The 9,937-nt window shown below is 39.0% G+C and overlaps 1 pseudogene; it reads left to right on the top strand.

The window, feature by feature from the left end:
• Positions 1–5,152: 5,152 nt before the first annotated feature.
• On the top strand, positions 5,153–5,256 carry LOC127183841 (uncharacterized; annotated as a pseudogene).
• Positions 5,257–9,937: the final 4,681 nt, after the last annotated feature.

The raw sequence follows: 9,937 nt of genomic DNA, 5'->3' as shown, positions 1-9,937 counted from the left end.
CACACGTGTACCCTGTATTGTGTTGTGTATTTAAACTGTATTGTGTATTTAAACTGCAGGTATTGACAAATGTATGCTAAAAATGAAGAACTCTTTGCTACCTAACTGACAGTACCCATCTGTTTATACCCAATTATGCTTTCCTAAGAAATAGGGTTAAGTTTCAACACCCAGTTTATATTTTTCCATGGGAATCACTTTGATTATTGGTTTAAAGTAAGTTTTTATAGGAACGTTGCAATCTGCCATTTTAATAGAAGCTCCTAGTGTCAAACACTACCATAAGTTACTCACCCAACAGCAAATGAAAGTATGTTGAGGGGTCTAAATTTGATATAGTTCTTCATTAAAGTCTTAGTTAAGTGTCCATTAATTTGCCTTTGACATCCATTACAGGGTTACAATTTTATCTTAAAGCCAGGGAGTTAATTCAAACTAAGTTGCAACTGACCCCATGCTTCAAGTAATATTCTAGACTCCAAAAGTCAAGCTCAGTGTCACTGGACCTGTTTGGAAATGACTGCCTTGGACTACACTGAGTCCAATGTGTACACCCATGAAAATATATGAGGGCATTATCAACAAAGAAAAATATGAAGAAGATATATCTACTCCCCACCCTCACCACCTCAAAGCAAGGGTAGTAACTAACATAGACATTATCAGCAGTCTTCAGATTCTATCTGTAGTTCCAGAAGGGAATTTGGCCACGCCCTCCATTGCTGAGGGCTGAAAATATTTCTGGTTGTCAAAGTTAATGGTGGGTAGTACCCCCTCCCCCAACCCCCCCCCCCCCGTCAAACTTCTCGAATGGACAGCTAGGAATGACCAAGGAATGAAGATTCATTTTGTCTCAGAGATCAGTGATGCTCTGATCGAAAACCCTAGACTGAGTGGAAATGGGCTCCCATGACCTTGCAAAACTTTTCTGAAGTCTATCTTCATGACTTCCCCTCATTGTCTTTGGCAGCTGTCACATCTGTTTCCACAGTTCGTATCTTACAGCGACTCCACCCTTCCTCTTGTGTGTTATGCTTTGCTTTGAACAATTCAGCAATGACTTATTTGTTATCTTACCTTCTTATTCCCCCAAATTCTCCAAAATTATTCTTTCTTGCTACTCTGCTCAGCAGTGCACGTGAATTCTCTTAAGGCCTCTTCTCCTTGTATGGAAATATCGGAAAGGAATAAAGAAAGTAGTTGTAAGTAATAAAGTTAGGTTTTTTTCCCTTATACATAATAGAGTTAATTTAATTTTAGAATGCATTAGATGCATATTTTTTAACTTTATATTTTGCTTCTCTAGTCAAGTTTGTCATGCTTTCAGCTTTTTTTTTTAATTTGGGTAATTAAAAGGTAGTAACTCAGCAGGTGGATCTTTCCCAGCTGTCAAAATTCTTGCTAAAATATCATTTGGAACTACTTAACTCAAAAGAGATCTGACAATTAAATTAATGGCTGTGTGTGTGTGTGTGTGTGTGTGTGTGTGTGTGTGTGTGTGTGGTGTGTTTAAAGAATTATACAATAAATATGCTTCTTTGGGAATTTATTTTCAATCCCTTACTATGCTTTGAAGAAGTGTTACTAATTGTTATTCAACTATATTTCATTACTGATAATTGGCTTCCTTCATTTAAAAATTATTTACTCCCACTACTTCAGAGGCTACTAATGGCAGCCACTAAATCACAGTCTTGACAGAGAAGCTTCATTATTTTCTGATTACATGCCTTTGCCATTCCAAATTTAAAGAGGTGTCCTTGAAGTTTTTTACTTTGTGGTTTAGGAGGAGGAATAAGGTGATGCTAATTTAATTCTGTTTTTTTTTTCTTTAATTACAGCCTTAAATCTCTCTCCCTTTGAAATGATGTTCTCATACTCTGTCAATAAAAGAGCAACCAGCCCAATATTTCTATGAGGAAAATGAGGAGGGTTCTGTAAGAGTGTCCATGCATGACTACATGCCAAGACTGAGAAGCTCTTCGGAAGGTACACTTACTTCCTCTTAGACAACTTCTATATGCAACTCACAGAAATCAGATAAAGCTGTGCTTCTGCTCTTGTGATCAACAAAAGCATTACCTTTGAGAACTTCTATAAAATGGGACCTGTAGTATCTCCCACCAATCTCCAGCAGTACTGTGTCATTGGGTCAGGAAGTTAGCTATTATGTTGATAAATACTGACAGGCAACCATGTGATAGCCACATACAGCTATGTAATGCGCACGTGCACGTGCACGCGCGTGCACACACACACAAACACACACACATATGTTGCTTCTGACTTTTGCTTTGGTACCTGCCCTTCAAAGTATGTTCTACATAACAGTGCCATTAACAGCCTTTGGAAACTTATTGAAAACCTCAAGTGAACTCCAGAGCTGTAAAATAGGAATCAAGATTCAGGGTTGACTGTTGTACATGTTAAAGTTTGCTGGACGCTTGCTAACAGGTATTATGAAAAGCAATTATGAGGTTAGTAAACTATAAGAGAACTACTTAATGGAAGTGTGAATATTAATATTAAAAAAAAGAATATACCCTTTGCATCTTAAAATCAGGTAGCTTCTTTGAAAACTATAGGAAATTACCAGTTGTTATTGTTATTATTCTTTATATATTAGGCATATTTACTTTCATAAAGGATTTCAAGAATAATGTCAGGAAACTATGTTCTGAAACTCATTTAAAAGAGGGCAGAGGGATGGTCCCACTCAGTCCAGTGAATGTAACCATGGGAGACCATCCTCACAAGACCTTGTGGAAAGTGTTAATCCATCCTGCTTGCTTACTTTTTTTATAGAATAACATCTAAGAATTATGAATGGGGCGAAGGTTTATACTTTTGGTTGAAGAAAATCCATCAAAGGCAAAGAATAGGAAACAGTGAGAGGAAGAAAGAAATAACAGGGAGGAGTTGAGAAAAGCAATGGCTTTGACAGGAAAGAATAATTTCAGGAGTATAGGCACTGTCTCCTGTGGGTGCCCCAGACATCACAATGAGAAATACAGCGTATCTCAGAGCTACATATTCCCAAGTCACGATAGCCACAAACTCCTGTCAGCAACTTAACAAGAACATGACGCCAAGAACAAAATCCACATCCACAAACTTATACTCATCCAAAGTACAGCAATTGCCTATGACAAGCCCTTGTTGGAATCCTCTTATCATGATAAACATACTGAGTATAGAGAACACTACAGAGGAAGAAAAAGAAATGTTGAGCCTGAGGCATATTTTTTTTTCCTGTGGATACAAGACAAAGAAGCAACGATTTCTACTATTGTTCATGTACAAAGATAGCTGTAAAAATTTCAGGCAGGGTACACATAAAACACACATTCCAGCACTGCTTTCTAAAAGTGAAGTAAAGGGCCGGAGAGATGGCTCAGCTGTTAAAGGCTAGGCTCACAACCAAAAAAAATCTAAAAGTGAAGTAAATAATAAATAAATAAATAAATAAATAAATAAGTTTAAGAACTGAGGGGATTCAACAATGGACCATCTTCTTATTGATTTCAAGGTTTCTGGAAGAGCCTGAGCAGTGGGAACACAGCCAAAAAAATTTGTCCCAACAATATCAGACTAAACACTTTGCAAAGTCTATTTAGGCTGCACTCTACTTAGGGACAGAGTACTTAATAACACAAGAGAACTGAATCCAGCTCATCTTGACCGTGGGAGGTATTTATGGGATAGCTTCGATTCCTCTATTCCAGGAATGGTAATTAGGCTACCAAAATGTGCATGTTTCAGTGAGGTGAGCAAAATCTTCAGTGAAATTGAGGTTCTGAAAATCATAATATCAACTGAATTATGTCTATGCTGATACTGAGAACATCAGCCTGATTTTATTTGGCGGCGGGGGGGGGGGGGTTGTCACGTTCGGTATCATCAAGATACCTTATTGTAGCCTTAAAGTTGCCATGTATGAAATTAGTTAACTACATATCTATCATCAGTTAATTGGACAGTTGCATATAGAGCTTTGCCATGGAGGGAGGGAGGTGAGAGCAATCTCAAATAGAGAACACGAAACTTACTTAGTTATAATGGTCTTTGAACATTTTGGAGTCAAGGGTCATCATAATCCCGACCATACACAATACAGTGATATAAATGATGTTTCCATGGCCCGAGAAAAAGGTAACCAATAAAGTAAAACACAGCTGTCTCTGTGCCCTGAGTTCTTACCTCTATCAGACTGCTCTTTGCTTATTCTGCAAAAAACGTATTTATCTTCCAGTTGTAAGCTCCCAGAAACTAGGAACTGAATTTAACCCACTCATCACTGTGTTTGTAACAAGCAGCACAGGTTGACATTTATTCATTCCATTATAGTCTTTTTCCTGGCCACTAGAGGATAGACTAGTCAAAACGCAAATTAGAAAATTATTATCCTTGCATTCTGGCTCTTATAAACTGGTTCAAATGATGCTTCTTTGTTGGGTGACTTTACTCTCTGAATGTTGTAGTCTAGCTATTGACTTGAATGTGCGCTCAGAGAACTCTTTATTTAAGGAGCACTGTTATGTTTTGGTGAAAAGAGTGAGAATGAGAGCTTTTAGAAAAACCCCATAGACAGACTTCAAAGTGGCCTATATAAAGATCCCCATATATGAAACAAGAGATGTCAATCCCGGTGATGATGGAGAAGCTAATAACACATGTGCCAGGCACCAACCACAGCAGAAACAGACCTTTGCCATTTCCTGGGATTTTGCTTTTTACTTTCTTGATAAAATGGAGCACGTTGTATATGTATACTGTTTTGTTTAGATGACTACAGGACCTAAAGCGCCCCACCCCCATCTCTGTGTGTGTGTGTCTTTCTTTTATTCTCTCTCCCTCTTTGTGCATGTGTGTGACACACCCCCTTCCTCCTTTGCTACCTGCCTTTCTTGCACCTGAATGTATAATTTAAAGCTTTGGGAACGTTAGCTTTTCTGTCAACTTAGGAAAAAGTATCCTCGTTTTCTGTGCTGAGTTGGCACTACATTTGATCTATCAGCTATATTGGACTTAAAAGTCAATCTTTTCATTTGCACAGGGCGAATGTACTACATTAAGTATGAAAGTTTTTCTCTATATGGGTTTGATGACAGAAACTAATAATAAAATATTCCCTAAATACAAAAGAACTATAACTGCTGTGCATTGTCAGTAGGCGGCAAAGTGGAGAGAGAGGGGGCTATATCTATGTTTAGAGTTCTGAACAATAAACATCTGAATGATTAGTAGCCTAAAACTCCCTGAAAAAAAAATCAAGCCTGACCGAGAGTAAGCCAGAGACTAGAAAAAGCCTGCCTATGACCATGGGGCCACAGGTGGGTGTGAGTCTGAGACAAATGACCATGCCATGGGGCCATTTGGGAGGGTCCAGGTGAGGAAAGAGCCTGAGATGACCACCAGACTAGTGCCATGGGACCCAGACAGGGGAACTAGCTTGAGATGACTATCATTCTGGGGACGCAGGTCTAGGAGAGCAGACCATGTCCGTGTTGAACCTTACCTGGTGCCATAATTCACAATGAGGGTATAACACTTCTGAGACCACTCCTGCTATGACCCTAGACCCTCAGACATCCAGGGCTCCACTAAGAGGAGCAAGGAAGTGGTGAAGAAATGAAATAGAAAGAGAAACAAAAATGTGGGAACAATGAAGAGAGACACAACTCGATACTTGAGGGTAGTGAGGGGTAGCCTGCTCTGAGTAGCCAGTGATGCTACCTGGGACCATGGTAGGGTTCTGGCCTGTGCTGACACTGGGCCCACCTCTGGGTTCATAGCCCTGCAGCATCAGGGATCTGTTACCACCAAAAGCCAGGCAAACGTTCCTGGTCTGGACTGCTGCCCAGGATCATGTTAATGTCTGAGGGCTGTGCAAAACTGGCCCCATCCCTCACCTATGCATCATGGGATAGCTGGCCCTGGGGACATGAGAGTAAGAGACCTGACCCCCTACCTCTAGCCAGCTGCAGTTGAGTCTCCTTCCCTCACCATAATTGTGTGAATTGCACATGAACTTGCCCCCAGGATGTGAGCATGGAAGAGCTGGGCTTGTCATTTGTCTGCTATGTGGTGACATGAGTGAGGAAGAGATGTCCCCCTATCTCTTGTCACCTATAGGTGAAGGAGAGAGAAATCTGTTTTTTAGAATCCCGAGTGTGGGATCGGAAAGGTCTTGTGAGAGAACAGGTGAGGTTAATTCACTAGAAGAGCAACCACGTCATGCAGGAGCATAATTGTTGCCAGCTGAAAAGATCCCGTGAGAAGACTCTGGGAGGAGATATATAAAAGAGCCCAGAACTGGGGACGAGGTTTTTTGGAGACTTGAGACAGATTTGGCTGTTCATCGCAGCACTTCAAGATGCTCCTAGAGAGAACTGCTCAAGGGAAGGCTTCGGGGCTCCGGCTCCTGCTGAAGTTCTTGGTTCTGGTTACCCAAGTTCTCAGCAGAAGAAATCCTGCGGCTCACACTGGAGAATTGTTCCCTGGAACTGATATCCTTAAGGTTTTATTATTGTGTCCATTAATCCTCATTTCCTATTGTTTTGGTTAGTCGAGTTATATGCTTGGTGGTCACTAAGTTGTCAATAAAATATATTGGTTAAGAAAATTGAGCCTACATATGGCAAACAGGATAACTATCCCTTAGGTTACCAGAGCAGGAGAGCTGTCCCTTCCCCTCACATATTGCAACATTCAGGCGAGTAGACCCTGCACCTTGCAAAGGAACATAGCAAAGTTGGTTTTGGATGTGGAAGTTGTAGGTGAGTATGGGCATTGGTGATCTGGGCCTGCTTCTTGTCTGCTGTTCGGTGGCACAGACAAGGGAGGAGGGAGAGATGCCCTTCTCTCCTCTCTCATCACTTGCCACCTATGGCAGTCAGAAAAGATGTTCCTGGGGTGATGAAAATGGAAAAAGTATCCCTTACTGGCTACAACACTTGAAAGAGCCTTCCCTACACCTCTCCTGTGCAACAGGTTAGAGTTGGCTCTGGTTTTGGGGTTGCCAGTGATCTGCCTTGAGGGCATGAGAGCAGGAGAGCCTATGGGCTGACCAGCTCAGATTCTTCTCAGGCTCAGAACCAGGGCTTTGAATTGGCCCACCCGAGCAGCTATTCTATTGATGAACTGCTGGAGCAAAGAAGGGGCAGGCCCTTCAGATCCAAAAGTACAGGATCTGCATGGCACTGGGCAACGACATGCTGTGGAGAGGAGTCCCAGTGAGTCCCAGTATTGATAGAGGAGCAGAAGCCAGAGGCCTCTAATCAGACCAAAAAGTCATTGCAATGAGCATTCGCAAGCAAAGAACTGTGGACAAAAGGGTATACTGTGAGACACACTGTGACATACTACAGATTCCACAATGAGATTTTTTTTTCTCTGTTGTGTGAGAGGTTGCAAGGATGGAAGTTGGGTATAAGGGGAAGGAGAGATGTGTATAATTGGGGTGCATGATGTGAAATTCACAAAGAATAAATATTAAGTTAAAAAACAAAAAAGTAATATCTTAAAAAATACATTAGGATTTTATAAATATCCTATAATTGCTATGAAATATAATGGAAGATTTCTTTCTGATTGTTTTCTCTAGTAGCTCAAGTTGGAGTCAAACTTTTTGTGTAGCCAAGACTAGACTGGAACTTGTCATCCCTCCTGCTTTTTTCTCCTAAGTGTTAGAATTCCAGGAGTGTGTCACCATGCCTCACTTAAAATAGAGTAATAGAGGGTGACCTTTTCCCATTAAATTCACCTGCTGTTGTTGCTTAGGACGTAAAGAGAACCTCCCAAAATTATTTTTCCTAATATTCTAATTTGATAAGTCTGAATATACTAAAACTTTAAGAAAAGATTGTTTTATTTGGTTGGGTGTCTGTAGGTGAATATACACAAGGGTGTGTAGATGATTAGGCCTTTTCATGTGTAGAAACCAGAAGATGTTGCCCAATTCCTCAGAGGTAGAGTAATAGGTGTTTGTGAGATGTGTGGTTTATTTTGCCTGTGTCAACATGTAAACTCTGGTCTGAGTGATTGTGCACCGAATGTTCTTTATTGGGCTATCTATTCAGCCCACTTTTGTTACTTCTATTTTTTTTAAATTAGCATTCAAAGTAATAGGTCTCATCATAACATTGCAATACTGATGCACAAGTTTGAATTTTTAAAATAGATCTGGTTTATGTTAGAAAACAAAATCAAGAAACACAGGGAGCAACAATACATTTGGAAAAAGTAGTGAATTGGAGATCTGAAAATGTTATACAACATTCACTCATACATGTAATAGAGGGTGACATTCTTCCATATAGCTAAATAAGATTTTTAAAAATAAGAAATAGCTGGAATTTTGTAAAAAGTGATAAAAGTATCTAACCCTAGATTTAACAACTTCTATCCAATTACATATAAGATGAATTAAAAAAAAAAAAAACCTCCACTTAAACAATGGGTTGAGAATTCAGAACACTGGTGACAAAGAACATAGTTTAAATGACAGTGGAAGAGAGGAGAGATTGCCTGCAAAAATGTGTGATTGGAATTAGATTTAACAGGTAATTTCTCAACAACGTAATGGAGAAATCCAGACAAATTATTTTCAGCTGTTAAGAGAAGATTGTGACCCTAGAATCCTATTTCTCACGGTTTTTTAGAAATGAAATATAGATGTCCCCACACATAAAGTGAAAACCTTCATTTAGAAAAGATTGTCTCTTCGAGGATTGTCTGAAGAATGTAGTTAGAGAACCAGAGCTAGGAATTAAGTGTCAAAAGATCAATAACATGCAAAAAGGATTATCCAGGGGGAAAAAAAAGTCCCAACAATCCACACAAAGTTAGCTTGATATCAGAGCTTCTTATCTAGAGGAATTCTGGAATGTGTATGCAAAGCTTATTTGTGAAATAATGCTTCGATACATTTTGAGTAACGACAAAAAGCTTAGAAAAAGACTTACAATGAATCTATAATTAGTTGTGCTGTTTGTTGTTATGCAGTTGTGGAAATGTATGAAATGGAGCTATTTGTTTCAGATTGGCTGATGTAAATCCAATCATTACTTATACTAGAGTTTTTTTTTTTTTTTAATCTGTGGTTTTCATAATGAGTTTGAGGATAAGAGCAAATGGAAGACAATGTGTTTTTACTTGCAGATTGTTTGCAATGTCCGATTTTCAGTATAATGTCGTAAACTGAACTACTTTTCGGTAATTTCATTAGCCAGCCTACCTCAGAAAATCAGTAAAATGCAGTCTGGATCAACATTTCTTCAATTTTCCAATTATAAGAATAGTGTATCCATCTTTGCTTTCTACCCTCTAAATGTTTTCATGAGATAACCCCTAACTTTTGAAATGCATTGCAGCCACTGATTGCATGCACATGACAGATTAGTTGGAAAAGAGCATGTTTGAATATTACAACTTTTTCTCTTCCCTCTATATTGTGATACACAGTGAACCAGCATTTCTCTATTAGTATTTTATTATATAAAATATATGAAGTTGGACCTTTAAAAATTGAAGTACTTACTTTTTTTTTTAAAAAATTACTGTGATTTTGGCTTTAAAGCACAAGAGTGTCTCTGTGACCACAAAAAGCTTTAAGGTCACACTTTAACAAACTAGAGGCTTTAGCTTGATTTTAAAAGCAAGTTCTTTCCTTTGAGTATGTACATACTTTGTTTTTGGAGTATTTGAGTTTGAAGTTGATATATATTTTGTATTGCCATAGAGGATCAATTATACTTAAGTATGACTTTAGCAAGAATAATGAACCTCAAAACAAAAAACTATGTCTTACGAGGAAGTACTTAAAATTCTTATCATTTTGGGGGAAATGGAAACCGAAGAGCAAGTTGAAGGGGGTACAAGTGAGTGAGGAAAGGATGAGAGCTACACATAAGCATGCTAATTGAGAAGAGCAAGG

This window comes from Acomys russatus, chromosome 31, assembly GCF_903995435.1.
Source record: "Acomys russatus chromosome 31, mAcoRus1.1, whole genome shotgun sequence".
In the NCBI taxonomy this organism is placed as follows: domain Eukaryota; kingdom Metazoa; phylum Chordata; class Mammalia; order Rodentia; family Muridae; genus Acomys; species Acomys russatus.
Note: the sequence above shows the minus strand (reverse complement) of the source record. Positions and strands in the feature narration are given on the sequence as shown.